General features: G+C 41.3%; 1 protein-coding gene across 44 annotated transcripts in view; it reads right to left on the bottom strand.

Annotated features, from left to right (window-relative positions):
- Nucleotides 1-22170, bottom strand: part of MAP2 (microtubule associated protein 2) — a 248766-nt gene that overhangs the window by 169712 nt on the left and 56884 nt on the right. The window lies entirely within an intron of this gene.

The following is a 22170-nucleotide window of genomic DNA, read 5'->3' as shown; positions in this document are numbered from 1 at the left end:
GAAGCCCTTCAACACATTGGCATCCTATCCAAGCCTTTCCCCACCACAGAATTTAATGAGGGCTATTTTCAAGTAAGGTTAGGAGGAAAACAATTATCTTTTTTATTTGTATGAACATAGAAAATAATTGAGCAGAGTACAGAGGGATGGGCAGGAGAGAGAGAGAATGCATGGCCTTTTTCCTCCACTTGCATGTAACTTTGAGCCTCCGAAGTACTGGGGTAAATACTTAAGATCAGGGGATACACAGTATCAGAACTGGAAAAACAAAGTGCAAGAATAAAAATATCCACAAACCTGTAGCTCTTTTTCTTGACTCTTTATGGGGTTTACTTAAGGTTTTACCACTCCTGCCCCCCAATTCAAAGAGAAACTGCAATGAAGCTGAAACTTTTTGTTCGTTCACAAAGTTTTTCTTTCCTGAAATGTCTCACATTGAACCAGTCAGACCAATGTGAAAAACATTCCTGTAGGGAGTTCTGATTTGCTCAGTGAGGAATGACTTGATTTGCCTTCTACACATCAAGGCTTGGCACAACTTACATGTCTCACACCAGCAGTACTAAAAACCCAGCCATACAACCACAAACAAACTCATACTGGTGCTCAATTGCTCTGCAGAACTGACTGCATCTTAGAATTTTACATTCTTTATAATCCCTATACAATTACAACTTCTGCCATTCTCGCCAGGACCAGGCTTCTCCCCAACACCCCTTTGTGAAAGATTACACCTATTAAGCCAAACCTCATTACTTATTTTGATCACAACAGTGTTTAGGAAACTGCTGAGAACGGGTTTGCCTTGTACCAGGTACTGTACAAACACAGAGCAAGATTATTTATATAGATAAGTAGGTGTTATACAGGATTGATATTTTTGTGGAAAATGAGCACTAAAAGCATATCACAAACAGATTTTCTAGCAACTCCAGGATCTCTTTCATGGTGGGGTAAAAATGCTGTTTTGCCTGAAGCTATGTGCACCTATTTTCATTCGGTGGGAACTTGTGTAACAAAAAAAATTTCAGATTCTGAAAATGCTGGTATTACTGAAACACAGTGGAAGATCTCTCCAACGAGTCTGCAATCTCAGTCATCATTAAATATCAAAAGGGCAGCGAAACAAAGCTCTTCATTTACATGGTGTAAATACACAGTTTCTCTAGATATAGACTACTACTTTAAATACTGCAACTTCTGATGAAAGCAGCCAATTTTTTTATTATTTTAAACAACTTGGGCTAGAGAGCAAAACCCTAGATCTGCTGGACAGTCAACATTTTATATCAGGAATGTTTTGTTTGTTGTAAAGTATCTCTCATGTTTAAAACACAAGTAAAACAGAGCGCACAATTCCATTAACATTTGTAAGTAATGTTAGAAGACAAGTACCCCAGTGTGTGTAACATCAGTTTGAAAATTGTTGTAAGGGATGGATCATAAACATGATCTTGAATGAAAAGACTTCCTTCCTATTTTAACATTTTTTATAAAACTCTATGGAAATGAAAAGGGCTATTCACAACCTCAAAAGGATGGATTGTCTGTGGAATCCCATTCAACTTCCTACCTATACTGGTTTTATAATTAAAATAGGTTTTAATGCTGATTAAATTGTCCAAATACTTATACAATACACCCCTGCCGTTCCACCTCACACCCCCTCACTCCCCAAAAGCCCCCCAAAAACCCAAACCAAACCCAGAATTAATTTTAATTATTTTTTCCATGGTAAAGTATGCAATAATGTAATAGCAATAATGTGCTTGCTTTCTTTCATACAATTCTTGTAGCTGCTGAAACTGCACGAGGACTCCTTCATCCTCACTTATTTCAGTGGAAGTTTCTCCAGCATCCTTTGGGATGAAGTCCTTAAACACTGAGTTTACAAAGCATTTAAGCATCTGTATAACTTTAGGCACTTGGGCTATCCATCCTCACTTAGAGCACTTAAGCACTTAGAGTAAATCATACGCTTGGTGGCATCTCTGACTTGAGGCTTTAGTGTTCTGTCTTTACAGGACTATCCAGTTTCCATAGTGCAACTGAAATACAGAACCAGCAGTTCTAGAAGTTACAGACCAAACTTTGCTTTGCTTTTACGGTATGGTTACCAGATGCAGCATGCATACCCTATTTGTGCAGTACATAGAAATCCCTGACTGGGATCAGATGTTGGCAGAGGTCAACAACTTGCTATTAAAAATGAAACAAATATATGTGTTTCAAGTGGCAGGGAGCCTTTGAAAACCAGCAGTAGGTAAACTGTAAGTACTCTTCAGAATGAGGACAGGACTGAGCACGATGAACGTGGCGTTAGGCTCCCCATTATGTACCTGAATCTCTGCAAACAGCAATGCCACTTTGCCTCTCCTATACTTCTCAATTATAGATTACTCCCAGGCTTGCTCTAGCTTATTGGTTCATGTCACCATGGCAACACATCTGAAGTTACAAGATATTCACCCCTCTCCCTTCCGTTCCCTTCAGCCAACTTGGAAGACATTCGGCATTTATTTAGAAGCCTCCACACATACACCTCCATATGCTGAGCTACTACAGATGCTCCAACCAGCCTTGTTGTATTTTACCCTTTGCAGGACGCAAGGTTAGTAGTCTATATGACTTATTTTTGTATTGAGTACTGTATGCAATCTGAGCTGTGTGTCAACTACTTGATAGTTTTCACGACAAACCCACCAGAGTCACTGGCAGGTTTGCCGGCTGATTTAGTTACTTCTGGTCCCGTTCATCTAATCATCAAACAAAATAATCCTTAATTAAAAAAAAAAACCAACCAACAACAACCAAAAAACCCCAAAATAAAACAATAATAACAAACAAAAAACCAACCAACCAAACAACAACAAAAAACAAAAACAAACAAACTAAAACAAAAAACCCAAACAAAAGGCTCTGAATTCCCAGGCATAAACCTTTGGTATATTGACCTTCTACTGCGTAAGTCTGGAAGTTTAATTACAGTCCTAAACAACAACTTCACCAGTTTTAGTACTACTTCTTCCCCTAGATGAGCAATGGCAGCATCTCTGTTTATTAACTTAAAAATGCTGTACACAGGAGAACAAGATGTTTCTCCTTCAGAGCCACACAGTTTTTGTGTGCACAGAAGAAAAAGCTAACTAGGACACAACAGAGCATTGGCTGAAGAGAAAACTGAGCCAGAAAGACACAGAGGCAGGAGCAAGCTGTCCTCGGAGTCCCAGAGGAACAGAAGACACTAAGCACATAGCTACACCATCATTGAAGAGCCTGCTGTCAAGACTGGATTTACACATCATCCATATTTTAAGTCCCTGGCTGACGCTGAGAGGATGCTTCACCCCAAGCTCTCTGGATGACGGGATTAGTAATCTTCAGCATCTTAGCCACAGGCCCAGACTATTAATGGGATCTAGACAGCTTTGGCATGGGACAGGTAAAGCAAACTACTGACAGCCCACCAGTAGACTGGAGAAGATGGCTCCACCTAAGTACACTTCAGATGCTTTGATCCAGATATAAAGCCAAGCTCTGGCCTGGCACAGTGAGGCCTGATGTGCTGGAGCCTGCATCTTACTTCACATTGCAAAATCAATCAGAGCTAAGGGAGGTGCAAGAACTACCATAAAAAGGCAACAGTTTCCTAGACCATAGTGATGAAACATCAACATCTGAGATCGGGGCCCAGCAGAAGGAATGAGAAGGCAAGGAGAAATTTGAGATGAGGTAACCTCACAGACTGGAAATGTCCCAAATGAAACACACAGTCAGAAAACTAAGGAAGGCATGAAGCAAGCTACTTCAATAAAAGCACATGCCCTTGTGCATTCCCAGAACAGAATCAACAACTGGTTGAGGTAGCTGGGGCCTCTGGAAATTTGTCTTGTTCATCCCCTGTGCACAAGCAGGGTTGCATGTGTTCGTAGCAGCAACTCTTTGTCCAGAAGACATCTAAAACAACCCTTTGGTTCAGTTTAATTAGAAATGCAATTAAAAAACCCACAGGCGTGCATGTTAATTGGTCCGGTCAGCGGATGTTAGTCCTTTCCCACATGAAAACATCGATTTTCACCTTCATTACAAATCATATAATAAGCCATGGCTTTGAACAGCCCTCAGCTAAACACACCTCATCTCAAACTTGGCTCTACTTGGATACATTCCTCAGGGGTACCCTAAAAGCATTTTCTGCTACAAAGAAGCCAATGAGCAAATGAGTCAACACACACTGGGTGTGAACCTGTGTCACTCTTCACTGCCTATTAATTTCTCTTAGTGTAAGTCAGGAACAACCCCACTGCCGTCAACTGAATTACATCAAAGAAAGAAAGTGCACACAGCCTTCTAAATGAAAGAGGCAGTATCAAGTTTCATAGCTTGTATAAAACACGGCATGTCATTAAGGCTGAGCAAAACATGGGTGTTTCATATCCTATTTATTAAACCATACTTGCTGCCCTACTACAAGGACTACACAAAAAGGGGATATAAGTCTCCCATACAAATGCAAACCTACCTGTTTTCTGAAGTACTGCTAAAACTTACACTAATACACAGACCCTCTTTCATTAAAGGGACCATGAAAAAAAAACTGGAAGAAAATAGAAAAAAATGGAAAAGGATATAAGACAAAGTCTAAGATGCATAGCAGGGTTAAGTCCTCAACAGAGCACCTGCTTTAGCAGAAAAGTCTCCAGCAAATAAATGGCCAGCAAAGCCACCCCTTTGCCAAGTGCCCCACACATGCTGGGAAAGCAGGGATGTGACTCACATTGCTGCTGAGAAACTCAGCTCCTCACACAGGTCTCATCACTGCATTCCTTGCTATGAGACTGAGCACCAGCTGGAGTGGCTCCCTTGCTGCTGAAACTTCCCTGCTCTCCTGTCTGGAAAGTGTCTCTAATCCTTTCTTGCTTTGCATGAGTAGAGGACAAGAGAGATACCTTGGTGACTTGAAGGATAGAAACAAAAGGTGTGACTCAGTATTATTAAACTGGAAGGATAGCTGCCTAAATGCCAGAAACTGTGTAGATAAAAACACCCATTTGGGTGAGCCTTTGTGGCATCACTTCCATCATGGTTTTCTGCTTTTGAAAGGAGCTCTGGAGAATGCAATTACTCATGGCCTTTGATGTTTTCTCATGAGCTAAACCACCACTAGGATAGCCCTGGAAGTACCGGCACAAACTGGTTTCCACCCATAGAAGCACAAAACCTCTTTACATCCTCTGCTAATTCTCAAGCTTCTAAAGAATCTTCTTTTACTGCCTGGTCCACACCTACATCCACAGACATCTCCTGGACTGATCCTGTATGCTTCACCTAGAGCATTCATTCCTCTGCCTCAAGGAGAACATTTAAAATCAGAGTGGGGAGCAGGGCAGAATTCTACAGTTCAAATCACTCTAAAGTCAAACAAGGAATCAGTGTGTTTCCAAAGATGGGCATAATAGTGTACAGTTCAATTTTGCAAGGAAAAACAAGGTTGCACAGATGAATGTGTACACACACCAAGCATGTTCCACCAAAAGCATCAGGTGTTTCAGATGCAACTGGAAAAGAACTGTCTCTTTTATCTGATGGGTTGCTAAACAGATGTCAACTCCCTTTTTTTGTAGTATAAACACGCTTTTACTCTAGAGAGATGTAATCTGGGTTACAAGAGAGAGACTTTTTTTTAAAAATAGCATACTCCTATGCTCTCAATGCACCATGTAGATGGTACTTGGGATGTAAGCATTACCATGCTGGAATGACCAGAGCTTCCTCCAGCCTTGTACCCCATCCTCAGACATAGTGGACTCCAGACAATGTAATAGATCATCTCCATTTTAAATATTTTTTGCACATTTTGTTCCATTCACTCAGCAGTTTCACTGACCATGAGGCTGATCTCCTTAGGACACGAGCTGAGTTCACTAACATCTCTTCTGCACAACCAGGAGCCAAGAGAAGAAGGATGTTTAAGCAGACAGACAACAAACAGTCACATTCATATCTCAGGCTTCAGGCCACAGCCTAGGAAAAAGCTCTTATGTAAGAGAATAACTTTAATCATACACATAATCCTCTAGAATCTATTTATGGCCTTGAAAATTAAGACTGTACTTCATTATTTTTCTGGAGGGAAGAAGCCTATCACTTCCTAAAGTGATGGGAAATAGCAGCATTCCAAGGCAACTGTATCACCTTTATCATTTAATGTCCATGTTCCTCAATCTGGCACTTCAAAAATACCATTAAACAGTCTACCTGCAGCACTTCCAAGTATCACTGATTCAAGGTATTCCAGTCATTCATGATTACTCAAATGTAAAAAAAAACCAGAATAAAAACACGACAGAAGCAAACACCTTTGGAACACAAAAATAACAAAAAGCCCCTCATGTTATTAAAGGCATTTTCCACTCACACCAACATATTTGATTCTACAATGAAGAGAATGAGGCCCTTCAGCCCAATGGTAACTCGCAAAATAGTTCACGGAGGACAATAAAGATAAAAAGGCATAGGGATTCACAACAGAAACGTCATCTCGCTAATAACTATTGTTTCTCTATCAAAGGGGTTCATTAGCGAGGATGATTCACAGCAAATATCACTGCCAATCTACCCAACAGTATTTAGCTGAAGTAATGCTGCAACTCCCAGGAATAACATGTAATAACCAGATGATTTCCTGCAACAAAATGTCAGTCCAATGCCACTGCTGCGAAGGCTGCAGCTGTGTCCAGTGAAGACCAGAATAACTCTTCCCGCCGCCCAGCAACGTCTCAAAGCAATAGTGGCACCTTGTTGAGAGGGCAGAAGTCACACCTCCTCTCAAATCTGCCAATGATGATTTATTGTCATTGTAGCACAAAAAATTTGCCAATATCTCATTTTACAAAAAAGCGATTTCAGTACATCTTCTGAATATAATCTATTTCTTAAAAAATACATGAAAGCATTTTTTCACTGAGAACTAACAAGTGTCACAGTGGCTCCAAGGATCAGTATCCAGAAACCACATGAAAAACCTAATGGCAACTTTTTAAATGCTTCCCATTTTCAAGATCAGAGGACCACATGTGCTCATCCTAGAGTAACCAGGTTAACATTTAAAACATAACCAACAACCATTCAACACACTAATGTAATGGGAGGAAAATCCAACTATTGCTAGATCTGACTTGTACAAACTGTGTTTCAGATTCCAAATGACTCCTGAGGCTAAGTTTTCCATGTCTTTTGTCAACTGTTACTAGCTATGGGAAAGCAGGTATACTCATCTTCCTAATTAAATATCTAATTACCTTACTGCGGGTACTAACCAGGGCATCTGGTTGAAAGCTCCAACACACACATTCACTGTCCCTTTATTAGGAAATCCACCCTTTGCCTCGTGCGTACATTGCATGCTTCTGGCTTTTTGCTTGCAGAATGTGCAGCTTTCTGGATCCAGTCCAGAAATGAGATTTGCAAAGTTGAGGGGGAAAAAGCACTCCAAAGCTGACACTATGATCTGTGAAACAGTAATTGTCACAGCATTGCCCTGCCTTTCTCCTTCAGCACTCCTAAGAACCTGGCTATCAGAATGCCTTCCAAGCCCAATTTCTATCATCATAGACTCGTATCTCCAACTCACTCTCCTGCTGCGTGACGTTAACTGTTTTTTGAAAGATTTACAGATACCTAAATCTTGGGAAGAAAGTTCAAACAAACTGAGATTGGTTTTAAATACACATATGACTTGCAGCATGACATTTCTATAGCTGCAGCCAGGATATCCATTTATATTAGTGGAAAATGACTGTTCTAAATGACTCCCCTCTCACATCTCTACCCTCCTGCACTTTTAGTTGGATCCCATTTAATTTGCTCACTCTGCCTATACACTCAGACCTCCTTCACTAACACCAGATTGGACAGTAATAGACTCCTCTTGCACTCTCAGTGTAAGTCTCCTCGGTTTTATTCACTGGTCAGGTGCATTATCAGGCCTTCTACTGCAACTACTTATATGCTCCTTAGATCCTTATGTTACATCAGCCCAAGGGTCAGCAGTATCAGAACCAAAATGCTTTTGGCTGCAGTAACACCAAATTACTTGAACTCGGCTTTAGCTCAACAGTGATAACCAGCACAGGCAAATGTTCCCTCTCTTCTGCTCTCATGCACTGATGCTGACTTTATGATGTGGCTCAAAAGCTTCAATTCAAGGTGATCAGAATATATGTTACCTTTGTTGGTGCCTTTTGGAACTGTAGCCGGTCTGCATGTAAGAATCATGACAGTAACACTGCCAAACAGACATTTTTTTCTTTTCAAGAAAAAATAAATTAGGGGGGCAGGAAAAAAAAAAAAAAGAAGAAAAAGGCAGTAAAAATAGATCTGGCTGGAGACCAGAGACCACAAGAACTGGCTTACAGGAAATTGTCCTCATTGGTTACTAGATAGAAAAATTTTTCCCACGTATTACATGGATCATGCAGGGACAGGATGGTTTTACACTCCCTCCAAAAGGCATGTTACCACAGGACAACCTAACTTGCAATCTTGTGCAGTTGGGAGGAAAGGGAACAGAGAGGCTGTCTCTTTCCAGTCCATACCAGCAAAGCATAAAGGATTCCAGAAGATGCTTTGTCCACTTTGTTCATTTGTGGTATCAAGTTTCAGTTACTGGGTTTTAAAATAAATACGTTTAAATGTTTCAGTCAACAAAAGGCATCGAAATAAAGTCAACAAAACAGTAACAGAAACACCATGAAACAGAGGTGCAGAGACCCTGACTTCAGTGGCTCTACTCACATAAAGGAGCATGATTCATAACACCTCATTTATTCAGGTCTTTACATGCTCTTTCCTTGCACAAGTATTACATCTGTTTTTACTCTACCACTCTAATTGAGCTTAATAGCATATTACTTAACCAGGTCCACAGCTATAGGCAAAACCTTTTAATATAATCATTTCCTAACCTGCCAATATGAGTGCCTTCGTCACAGAATGAGGAAATGTTTGCACAAATGTGGCTGCTATTGCAGGGTATTGTTGTTGGTCTAAGCCATGAATGAACAAACAGGTAAATCTCCTCCCAAACAGCTTTTGTGATGTGCAATGATGATGACAGTTTGGCTGTTAAATCTGGCTAGGACTTCAAGAAGCTTTTACTAGTTACTCCTCAGCGCTCTGCAGGCAGTAAACCATAGGCCTCTCTCAAATTATGCCAACTCTTCTCTGAAAGCTTGTTTTTGTTTACGAAACCAGTTTTCCCAACAGCAACACTACTAACGCACACGTAAGGACAGCAGACTTGCTAAGCAGCATGCTAAGTATATCACTACCCCTATTGTTATATTGTTTGAGGTCACCCAGGAAATCAACAGCAGAACTGGGCTTGGAGCACAGCCTGCCTGCAACCCACTCGCCCTTTCTGCTGGTCAAGGGACCAAGATTGACAGAGATATTACACTGTGCTCTGCCATCACAGTTTTCAAAGCTAGTCATGGTCACACATACACATATACATGCACACCAAACTTTGGATCAGTCCTGATACCACACTAATAAAGAACAAGAAAACCTAGGACTTTTTTCTACCATTTGCTGAGCTACCATGATCTTGCTGAGCCAATTTTTCAGGCTGGTTCTACTGTTTCCACTACATGGCTCTAAACTATCATTCCTAGAAAAGCCATTCACCAGCTTTTCTAGAAACTTGGTAACTCCTCCATCCTCAGCACCTGTTTTCTGTACTTATTAAGGATCATATTCTGCACCCCACACACATACTAACTAGCACCTTCTTCCCCTAACACTCCCACTGCTGTCCTGCAAATCCAATGCTGCAGCAGAGTTTGGCTCTCATGCAGCCAGCACAACAGCAAGGGACCTGCAGCAGTGCTAAATTACAGCAGTTTGCTGGGCTGCAGACATGGGTATGAAGACCAAAACCTAGACCATAAGAAAGGACTGGTCTGGGGAAGAAGTTACATGAAACTGCACATTTAAATATGTAACACATAGAACATCTGGTCTTGGAAGCATAGGTAAGTTGGTTGGACAGGTATGTGGCAGTGTTGTCACCTCCTGGTGGGTACTCTCAGAACTATGTAATGGTCAAAAATAACAGTAATTCAGAAGTTAGGCTTTAAAGTCACTTTTATGCCTAGTTTAGACCCTTCCTAATACAATCATGCAACAACTGTTCCTATAGTACTCTAACAAGTATCTTGTTCCATTTGTTATTTTACAAGAAAAACATTTCAAAGAAGTATCCCATAACATGTAGAACTGTGTATTTCCCAAGTACTTGCCATTAAATCGATATTGAAAGCTCAGTAAAAAACTCGGGTCATAATCATGTTTGATAACGGAAATCCATCTTCCAACAGCCAGCAAACAGAAAGGGGGATTAGGAAGTTATGTTTACTAGAAGACAAATTGAAGTTCAAGATATTTAAGACACTGTCTCTCCCTTTATTCACGTGTAGCATTTAATACCTGAAACCAATGCTGTTCCCACTACAGGAAGACATGCTCTTACAAAATGTGGAGCTGAACATTGTGCCTCTCTCCACTGAAGTGTCTTTAAATCAATTCTGCACCCTGCTCATCAAGAGGCAGGTCACAGGCTCCTCCAGACCCCCACAAGGCTCACATCTGCTAGATTCCCCCTCACCTGGGGAGACAAGTTGTCTCCTGTATCATACACAGCTACAGAGTACTGCAAAGTATGAAAACTGTAAAAAACAATGGTCATGAGAGAACCCTTTAGTTTTTCACCAACTCTTTATGTGCAGACCATAGTGTACTAACTTCATCACAGCAAATCCCTATGAATTCAAACTAGCACAGAAGGTGCAGCCAGTCATTGTCAGCCCTGTTCTCGTCAATGACAACACCAGAATACATCACCTCTGGAATCACATCTCCAAGGAGCTCTGGCACTGCGCCCCTGCCCTGTCCTACAACATGGCTCATTTACCTAACTGAGCACTGACCTTTTGGCCACTTTTATTTCCTAGCTGCTACACTCCTTGCAGCTTACACCATCCCCTATCTAACCTCATCATGGTAAATAGTTACAGCCTGTGCTCTGTGCTCAGGCAAAATTTTCATCTGCACTGCTTCATTTGGCCTAACTTTCCTAGATTTTGTTATTCCTGCCTGAATAAGCTATTTCTACATCTCTGCATGAATTTTCTTTCCAAGTTCTCATCTCTATGAAATGTCTTTTCCACTCCATCTCCTTCAGCACCTAGGAAGCCTACAAAGACCTCTGCAGCTAACCTGTTATAGATCAAAACATCCCTCCTATTTACCAATTTGTTTCAAAGCAGAACACTACAAGGATATCTGCTCCACCCCAAGGAGCAGAAGAAAGGTCATGTCTTCTACTGTTTTCCTGCTGAAAATCCAAGAAGTCTTTCCTTTTCAATTTGCAATCAGCACTCAGAAGTCCTGTGGTTTAAAAGCATGACCTAGCACAATGCAGCACAACCACATTACACAAGACCAAGAGGAGATACACAATCACAGGGACTCTGTGGAAAGACACAATGCCCCATAAAATATACAGGCTGTGTGTCTCCGAAACACAAGATGTGTAGGGGGGCAAGAGCAGTGCCCATCTCCCAAAAACTCACCAATACGCCCTGGTCCACTGCTCACTGGTGGAGAAGAGGGTCTGCAGCAATACTTGTTAATCAAGGGGAAATCAGAAAACATCTCCAGAGGAGGGCAAGATTTAAACAGGAGAATTAAAGACAGCTTTAATTCAAAGTGGTGAATGTGACAGTTCCCATGCAAAGAGTCTACTGGCACACGTATTGAGACACACACTGAATTCACATAAACCTTCAAAACTAAGCAGCATACTTGCAGAGGAAATCTATCAGCTGAAGAAAGTAGCCTTTCTAGAAATGCAAGCACTGACATTTTACAGGCTGTTTCTCAGAATTTCACAGCTAAAATATTTTGTTCAATCTGCCTGGAAAAAAGACCCAGAGCAATGTGACCAGACCAGGTCCCAAATACTTTCATTAACACAGCATCATTTTTGTTTATCCCCTAGACCAAAGAGTCTATTTTCAGACTCATAGGGTAGATAATGGCCTTCTGAGATCTCCTGCCCTTGTGAAAGTTGGTATGAAAAACACTCTGTGGGCTTACATCCCCCTTCACTATGTCTGCACCTGCAAATGCAAAACTCAGACTTTTACCCCATTTCTCTATGTCTTTCTGATTCCACACGTGCCATTACTGAACTTACACCCAAATTCCAACTTCCAAGTGCTGTATATAGCTAATTAGGGAGCAGATACTGGCTCCTGATGAAGGCAGACACAATCTAATAGAGACAGGGCAGTGTCTACTCTGAACCATTACAGAGAAGAATGCACTGACCACCCCCTTAACCTTACAGCAAGGGTTCAGCCTGCACTGACCTGGCTGCAGGGCTGGATCGTGTTGCCCACTGATAGAAGGTTCTGCAAAATGCCATTCCCTGCCACCAGCTACAAAGGGCTCTGTGCAAGAGGGAAACACAGGATTTGCAGACAGGCCAGCAATATTTCCAGACCTGTAAAGCTAATCTTAGGCTTTCCTGCTCAAAGACTCTAAACTGATGTTTAATACAGAAAAATACCCCACTGCTTTTTTAAAACTTCTAGACCAAGTCTCAGTCATTCTACTTAATCTAAATGTCCTTCTCTTTTTTTTTTTTACACTTGAAAGAGCAAGTTTTACCCACAAAGTCATGCACTTTAAAAATGCCCTGAAACCACAAATCATAGTTGCTGTGCCAGACACATGATTCATAACCACAATAAAGTTGTTTGAGGCTTGCCTACTCTCTTCTGCATTGACACTAACTCTAAAGATTAAAAATGAGATGCAGATTGGTTCTCCTGCAAATATACTCTGTAACCTTGAAGAGACCTGGGTAACCCTCAGCCTCAGCTTCATTCCTTAGCTGCTTAAAGAGATTACAGTTTAAAAAAGACACCAACTACATCAGTGGCCAGCATCCATGATTCATCCTATGAATACTGCTCCCAAAGAAGAGTGCTTGCATCTTCAAAACTCATCTTCTCAATGAGAAATACAGGAAATGGTTCTATACACAAGAGCAGTCCCCTTATGCCAGTCAGGTCTTTCCACCACAATGAGGACTCACAGAGGAAGGGTGGGTGAAGTCAGCATAAAGGAAACTGACATCTTGCTCCTGACTTCTGGCTAAAAAAAATCAGAAGAAATTCAAAAGAAATTACCTACCAAACTGTTTGTACAGGTAACCTGCAGGGTCTAAATGGCATATTCTCCACGAAACCCACAGGTCTCCTCCAACTAGGAAGCTTCTCCATGTATGGCTCAGCTGAATTTGAACCTTCTTGCTTCAGCGAACAGGCTGCAAGGCCCACCCATCTTTACACCTGCTGCCTTCATTGCAGCCACATGATACAGAAGAGTTTGATTTTGGGGGTCCCAGAGTGGTGTCCTCCCACCAGCAGGAGCTGGGTCTGGGCGTCTCCCATTTCTCTTTTGACTTCTCTCTGGCCTTTCCAGCCAGGAATAACACAAGCACTCAGGCAGTTTGACTTCATCCATCACGTCCTAGCACAGAACTGCAGGACGACTGGCAAGCTCCTTCTGTTTGCACATTTGGTTTTATCATCTTCCTGAATAGACGGTTTTGCATCAGTACAGTAGCCAAGAAAACACAGAGCTGCTGCAGCTGACATGCACCAGAACACACTTTCCTAACCTCTTTTCTTTGAAATGATTACAGTTGCACCAAAGAACACAGTGAAAGCAATATTTTCCCACAGGCATGAATAGATTACAGCATTTCTCTGAACTGCAAATTATTCTATTCTTAGTTAGTGATTAGCAGTGCTGTAGGAACAGACCAAACACTTCAAACTCAGCTCTAGATTTTGTTCTGAAATATCCTTTACATGTAAGGTGCTCTCCCCAGTACTGCAAAGAATCACTTTTGTCTATTCACTGAGACACCAGAAAACCATTTTTTAAAAAGGGAGGGAATTGCCCATGATGAGCAGAAACAAAAAAGCCAAGTTCTTGCGCTACAGTGTTTTTGTGAGACTTGATTCTTCCATCTCACATGGTAACAAATGAACACTGAAAGCAATTTCCCATCTTGTTCTGTCAGCACATGGACACCTAATAAATCCCAGAATGTAGAAGACACCCAGAAGGCTTTTTTCTATTTCTTACGGTTGTGTAATTACAGGATATACTTACGACACTAATGCTGCTTCCCACTCTGCCTTTGAACAAATTAAAGGCAAATAATGTAAAAAACACAGATACTGGGGAAAACACAATTGCTACATTTGTGTAAATATAGGACATCTTTCAGGTGGCTGGCTGGCTGGTACAGAATCTGGTGATATTCTTCCAAATTGGCTTGATTTAAGTAATTCATTTTCTTACATGGTTTATTTGCATAAGACTGTGAGACAACTGACAGCAGGCAAAAAGCAGCCGCATCAGCAGGTGCCATACTGATCTCACGCCTCAATGCTGATTATCACAAGCAGAGATGCTGATCCTGAGGAATACTTAATTGCCTGCTCACAGCCCCCAACTATTTTCCCAGCTCCAGCACCTCCTTCTCTGCTGTGTACAAAAAGCACTTTTTTTCATTCCCAGAAAGGGCCTGCCATGGGATAGCAGCCTGGGACTTTTGCTGCCCACACAGCATGCAACAGTCCTGCCTGGGAGGAAACATGCCAGACCCTGTTGGCATGGTTTCTAATGGAATCAGGAAGGCCAAACTTGACACAGGGGATAGGTTAATGCCATGGAAAGCAAATAGAAATCATGGAGTCATGCTGCTGTGTGATGTCTTCCCAAACCTTAGCACTGAACCAAAGATGATGTTCCTCAAACCTGAGTCCTTGAACCACTACCATATCTGGTTTTTTAAAATTTGGTCGGCATTACGCTCCGAGACAATTTGACTGGCATGACCAAAAAGAAAACAAACCCTCCACCATATGCTCACTATTACTGCCAGGGTCTGAGACCAGTCATAAATAAGAAAGGCATAAAGGCTTTCCTGTTGCTATGCTACAGATGTTGTTCAGTATCTTCATGGTGTATTTCTGAGACTCAAGAGCCTGTTTTTGCTGGCTGTAACTGCATGTGGGTGCAAGTCTATTGAAATCAATGGACCTAAGCAACTTCAGAGATAAAAAAGCATCTGGCCCTGATGCTTCAAGCCTTCTAGCACAAATACAACATGCACAGTCTCATTCTGACATGAAGAGCTTGAGTACAGCAATCTTTAGCTTCAGCTCTTGCTTATTACAAAAATGCATAATTGCCAATACAAAACAGTGGCAGAATTAGTCAGAATTGTATTTAAAAGACCAAGCTTTCTAGCTCAGCTCTCACATATGAAACTTGCCTTTGTATTTGCCTGAAAAAGCATCAGCTTTTCATCCAAAGCAATAGTTTCCTACTTGATGGGTTGGAGTCCACACTTTCTCCTTCTGAGCACATTGTAAAGTGTCTCAGAGGCATGCACCCCTGCTCTAATTAGAAACAAAATACAATTTTATACACATATCTGCCCATACTGTTATTGTTTGCACTATGAAGCTCATTCTTAGTTGTTAGATCAGGATAAGCTGCTAATTAAGATGTACAGCAGAAAAAGGCACTTTGATGGAAGAGAAAACAAAGCGCTGCATGAGGCTCAGGAGATTGGAATCTGATCCCAGCTGGGTCACAATTTGCCTACTTACTGCCCGCAGATAGCATTATTATCTTAATGTTCCTCATTTCCTCACATGCAAACTGGAAACACTAACAGTGTCTCCTAATGGAGACACTTCGTACTTCAGTACTGGATCCCCAAGAAGGCTCCTTCTTCACTGCCACAACTCTGGAACAAAATACCTGTACAAAAGAGTAACATGGCATTTTTCCAGCTTCTAAACTTGGCACCCTCGTCACAAGGCAGGCAAAGACACAGCGCTGGAGAACAGGGGCTTCCCTCTACCCATGGTCTGTACATTGGGGCTGTACATTGCTGGAGAACAGGGGCTTCCCTCTACCCATGGTCTTGGATGAGTTCAAACTCATTTTTAACTCCTGCACCTTTACATTCAGCTCCCATTCCACCTCCATAGCAAGAATTTTTGTGCAGGCACTATTCCCTGACTGGTGTTTTTCCAAACCAGGTCCAAAAGCCTTTCAAACGTAAACATTCAAACACACAGAGCCTCACCACCCACCTGGCTCCTAACTACATTACACATACTTCCATAATGTTTTCTATAGAAAGATCATTATTTAGGTCAGCAGGTCCCTCAAGGAAAAAAATAATTAACAGAAGCTTTTAAAACTCTGATTTCAAATGCAGCACCAATGCATTTGGTAATGCATTGAATTTCCCCTATCTCTGAGATTTTCATTAAAACAGTTGGAAAGAGAAGTCAGAGTGAGACAGCCCTGTCAAGAGCACATGAATTGTTTGAATTCTTGCCTACAGTTCTACACCACAACTAAATCTCTCCTAGAAATGCACTTAAGAACTAAGGATTGAGGTTTTCACATTTTCAGCAGTACCATTCCCATTGATTCTTATTCAGAATATGGGCCTTTGGAAGCTCAGCTCAAAGCAACCACAACACTGAAGTGTGAGAAAAGTGCATTTATATCAATGTCAGGCAATGTAAAGCACCACATTTTACAGCATTTGGACTACAAACCTATGTGATGGAGAAACACAGCAAAGTGTAAGCAGCCCTGTGTGCCAGCAGTGGGTAAATATGGACAACAGAGACATGGAAGTCTAAAGAAGTATTTTTTTCTTTTTTGATCAGAATCAAAACATTATCTGGTCCCCTAGAAGCATAGAGTTGACTTGCTTTTATGAGGATTTGAGACACTAGTCTTAACAGCCTAGGAATTATAAACTTGAAAAAGTTATTTCAGCTACACAAAAATATCCACAGATGTAATACAGGACATACGATTTGTGTATTCTTAAAAGTGTTAAATGTTTCATTCATACAACAAGATAAACTGATATAATATTATTTATTTTTATATATTTAACATATATATATATACATACTGTATTATAATAGTAAAAAGGAAAATCAGTTCCAAGCAAACCCAGTTGGGTTTCATGTGGAAGTTTTAAAGTCAGTAACTCCTCCCTTTATATATTGCTCAGACAAATGAAGTGAATTCTACAGTCCACCTTTCAAAGCCTGAAAATCAAGAATTTGGTGAATGGCTTCCCATTAGTACCATATGCTTCCAAGGTGAGAAGCAACACAAAAGGATTACCTTTATTACCTGTATTACCTTTAGATGATGAGGCATGTTTATGCCTACAGCATTTAAGAACTGGAAGAAAAATAACTGATTCTTCCTATGACTGTAATCTTTTTTTCCTTGGGATGTCAACCCTGTTCTCTTATAGACCTGGCCACACTGGAAAATCTGACACTGCCTTTAGGCAGAGCTTCAGTGAGACACTTCACACGATCCTATCAGATTGAATAGCTTTAACCCTGGTCCTGTTGCTACTGGTACCAGTAGAAAAAAAAACTGTGAGTGACTTTATGGAAGAAAGACTTTCGACATATCACTTGTTAAGTGGTTATGTGCCCAGAAACCTGTGAAGACATAAGAAATAGAGATAAAAATCTATGAACAGGTTATGAGTTGGAGCTCTAAGCAACAGAAAAGCTTCTACCTCTGGGTGCTACACACACTGAAATGCTCTCTCCCCACCAATAATAAAAGACATTGGAGATGTAAAGGCATTACAGCCACTATTTTCAAAGGTTGTAAGTGAAGCAAATCTTGTAGATAAAGATAGTATCTCCTACACCTGGGGGGCAGGGGAAAAAAACCACACACCAAGAAAGCTTTCAGGATTAGAAACTTTCATCCTGGTCTTCACCATTCACCTGCAAACTTACCTATTTTTCCTGCTGTATCAAATAATCTCATAAAAGATGTTTTCTATCTCCAAAGAAATTTGTCTGGCATTATTTAAACCTTTCAGGTTAGAATTAAAGGGCACAACATTTCTTCATCAAGACTGTCTCAGATGATGTCACTGCTGCCCACCACAAAAAAAAGGTCTGGCTCCTACTCCCATGGAAGTTAAAACTCCTACTTTTTGCTCTGGAGAAGGATCTAATCAAAACTATTTATCCTATTGCCTTCCAGCCTCCTGGTACGGTATGCCGGAGGTAATAAGGAATGTGGTTAACTGAATAAAATAAGGTTAAAAAGTATTTTAAGGGCCTAGTAGCCGGTATAGTAATTTATTCCACTAAACGAATGGCATCTCAGCGTTTGAAGACTAAGCATTAAGTAGAAGCAGATGCTTGCAGTTCTACAACACGCTGTTTCCTTTTAAAAAAAAGTTGTGTGCACCACCTGTTCCTTCCATTTTTCCTTTTTTTTCCTGAAGACACTGCTGGCAATGGAATTAGTCATTAAAAAACAACCCACAAACACTTACTTGATTAACTAACTAGCAGTCAGGAGCTGCTGGCATCAATAAGAACAGCTTCCTCAGATACTCCCTCAATAAATACTTTGCTAGCCTCTGGGTTTCACATCTGGTGTTTGGTAGAATGTTAACCCAGGCATTTGTTATTACTCAGAAACCTGCATCTTTATACATCATACGTACTCTCAGAGAACGAAAAGTAAAGTGGCCCTTAAAAGAACACCTATTTCTGTATATTCGTAATCTCAGGCTTCAGATTATTTGAGCAAGTGGAGTTTAGACATGTAACCCAAATGCCCAGATGCACCTGAAAGAAACTACACCAACAACCCAGTTCTGCTGCTGTGCAATACCAACATACTTGTGATGACTTCAGTAAGAGCCATACCAATGAGAAATCTGGTCTGTCAGACTTTCATACTACAAGCACACCTGGTTCAGAGTCATATGGGTGCCAACTGGTTTGTCTGCAAAAATTCTACAGCCACGACCTTCATTCAGCACCTCCCACTCCTTTTCCCTCCCTGATACAGCACTTAGGGGTTCCTTGGTCTCCATCCTACCCACAAGCTTCTGGGGAAGAAGACATCACACCAACATCTTTCCTGCTTTTCCACCTATGAACACAGGGAGCATCACACAGTTCTGCAAGGCCAGAAGCCAGAGCTGGTTAATGTCACAGCTTGATGGCCTCCATCCTCAACTGCTGGATGCAGCCCAGGTCATGTGTTTTTCTAACTCAGCAGCATAGAGGCTGGATCACAGCCCTCCTACTGGCCAGGGCTAACAGGATTGCCCACTAAGAGTGCAAGACAGTGTGCTGCACATCCCAGCAAAGCGCTGCTGGGGGCAAACACCAGAGGAGAATGCTACATGGAGAAACTCTCTCTCCCTCTGCCCCACACCCTGCTGGAGGGCTCCTTCTTACAAGAGGGGAACTTGGAACAATAAGACAAGGAGCACTTCCAATCAGCTGGAATGCTGTTGGATCTTTTTGGGGCAAGCTCAAGTTGCTTACGACTTCAACATAAATAGTGAAGGCTTAGTCTAAATAGCTTCTGCCTCACATGATTCTCTCTCTAAGGTATCTAGCAGCCTTCAAAACAAAGGGTGTTGGATGTAATGTCAATGCCTTCAACAGGTAAGTGTGGCTTTCTCGTTTCTTTTTTTTTTTTAATTTTAGCACAAGGAGAATATAATACAGAAAACCTGTCACAGAGAAAGAAGGAGGGCCCAAGGATAACATCCTGATGTTTGACCATGTTCTCACTCCTCAGTACCACACATGACACTGCTCTCCTCAGGAACCTCTGCCGTGGGAGCAATTTGAACTGCTGAATCCCTTTACGCTTTCTGTTCCTAGCAGTACAGTAGGAGAGAATGGTAATGGTGTGTACCTGTGAGCACATCTGCAAAACAACTTGAGGTGCATAATCTTACACTGGGAACTAGAGAACCAGTATACCCCGGCAGAATGAAACTCAGATTTCTCCAAGAGATCAGGTGCCTTATTAGAATTATTTATTTGCTGGGCTACAGCAGATCGCTCGTACAAGAGAAACAGCCCAAAAGAGCACCAATTTAAAGATGGAAGTACAAAAGACTCCATGGTATAAGTGGTGATGCCAGTTCTTGTATCTTTTAAAAACAAAGGCAAATGTTCAGCTAGCTCTGTCTGTTTACAGGGCTTCTAAGAACACCAACTCACTCAGTTCTTTCATTCTATATATTCGATATTCTTTTTCATGATTCAGTGGAAAGAGAGAGGTTCTTCAGAAAATGGCTCAATCATATGTGACCTTCCCAGCTTCCTGAGATGCTCATCTACAGTCTCTGCTCTCTGCAGGAGGAGAGCAAGGTAAGCACACTGCTTGCAAGCAGTAGTGACATACAAGGGCCTAACGTTAGGCTAGGCAATGCAGGTCTTCTGGCTTTTGATAAAATTCTCTTCTGCTATTTGTTCATACCACATGGAAAATCACCATGAATTAGTACAGGCTTTGGTACCATTACATATACTTAGGCTGTTCCTGTGAAATATTCTGATAAGAAATAAACCCATCTTTTTGTTGCCTTTTTTTTTCCAGGTTCTCAGTAAAACACAACAGTTGTGCTTACACTTAATGCTTTCTTTTGAGAATTTGGGTTTTATTGCCCTTCAAGTGTGAAAAATTAGGTAATATTTATGTTCAATACATGCCTAAGCTTGCAAAGACAAGCCTGAGACAGTCTTGCTTTCATTCCTTTGTGAAAGATACACTGCTGTCTGATGAGCAAGAAGGTGCTTTGGGGCAGTTAGAAAGTGATGCAACAGAGTGAGACCAATAAATGGGTGAAGAGCTTCTCTGTGCCATTATGTGGGTTGTGTAAAAGCCTAAGAGAGGGTTATAAGGAAGACAATCAAGACAAAAAAAGAGAGCTGAGCATGATCTGCACATGCCTTAGATTCACATGGAGAAGACAGAAAGAGAAGAACAAAATCTAATCAAATCTTATAAGTTTGGTATGTTTAAACAGCCTTGGTGCAGGACCGCTTCTCTAGTCTGTACTGTGTGTTCAGCTTAATGAAATGAGATTTAGACAACTGATTATTTAATTACAAGGAGGTCTTTTGCTCTCTGTTTATGCAAGAACACAGCTTCTATTGATAAACTGTGAGCAGCTCAAATACAGCTGAAAAGTACCAATATGCCAGGTGCTGGAAGAATTGGATTACTACTCACTTCTAAGAGCAAACAGTTTACCTACCCCTTTCAGCTGACAGCTCACCACCCTGCTCTGAATTTCCTGGTTACACACATCAACTGTGATAAATCTTTGGTAAGAACAAACAAGAGCATTCAAACCCTGCCACAAAGACTACTGAAGCTCAGACTAGCACAGGTGAAGTGAAATGCAGAATGAACTCTCCTTGACTTCCCTGTTGCTCTTCACGAAGAGAACCCACCAAACAGCTTTGTCTGCACTTTTAGCTCAGATCCTCAATCACTCCTTCCTATTAAAAGTTTTTGGATTTGGCCTTATTACAGCTTTGAAAGACCTATCTCTTCCTGACCATTTAACTTTTTGCCTAATGATTCAAGTTCAATGACATAGAGAGGCTGACAAGCAGCAGATAAAAGAAACATCTTGTACTCACTGAAATCAAAGCTAGACTTCTTCTCACTGGATAAGGATTAATACCATGAGCAGGGCTCCTGGCAGTTTCCATTCAAGAATGATGACAACAAGAGCCTTGCTGATAAATTCTCACATCTCACCTGTTTCTCTCACTGCAAGAGAGAAGGCTTACATGACTGTGGCAGTTTTTTAAAACACCTTGAGAAATACAAGTGGTACATCTGCACTGCAGCCCATCACAGCTATAAAGCAGTATTTCAGAGCTGGTGACAAGCAACGCACTCTGAAATACCCAGGAGAGAGACTGTTGCTCTGCATTGAAATACTGCCACTCACTCTGGCTATGGATACATACTCCAGGAAAGACTCATGCCTTCACACAAAGGAAAAAACTATGACCTCTAAGAGAGAAATGTGAGACTGCAGTAAGAGCATCACTGTTGTGACCAGGAACTGCCCCCAGCACATAGACGCAGGCAACACATGTCCCAGTTTTTACTCCATTCTCCCGCCCTAGAAAGAAGACAGACAAGAACCAACTACAG

The sequence above is a fragment of the Corvus moneduloides genome, chromosome 7 (assembly GCF_009650955.1).
Source record: "Corvus moneduloides isolate bCorMon1 chromosome 7, bCorMon1.pri, whole genome shotgun sequence".
NCBI lineage: Eukaryota > Metazoa > Chordata > Aves > Passeriformes > Corvidae > Corvus > Corvus moneduloides.
The sequence above is the reverse complement of the archived record's forward strand: the minus strand, read 5'-3'. Positions and strand labels throughout refer to the sequence as shown.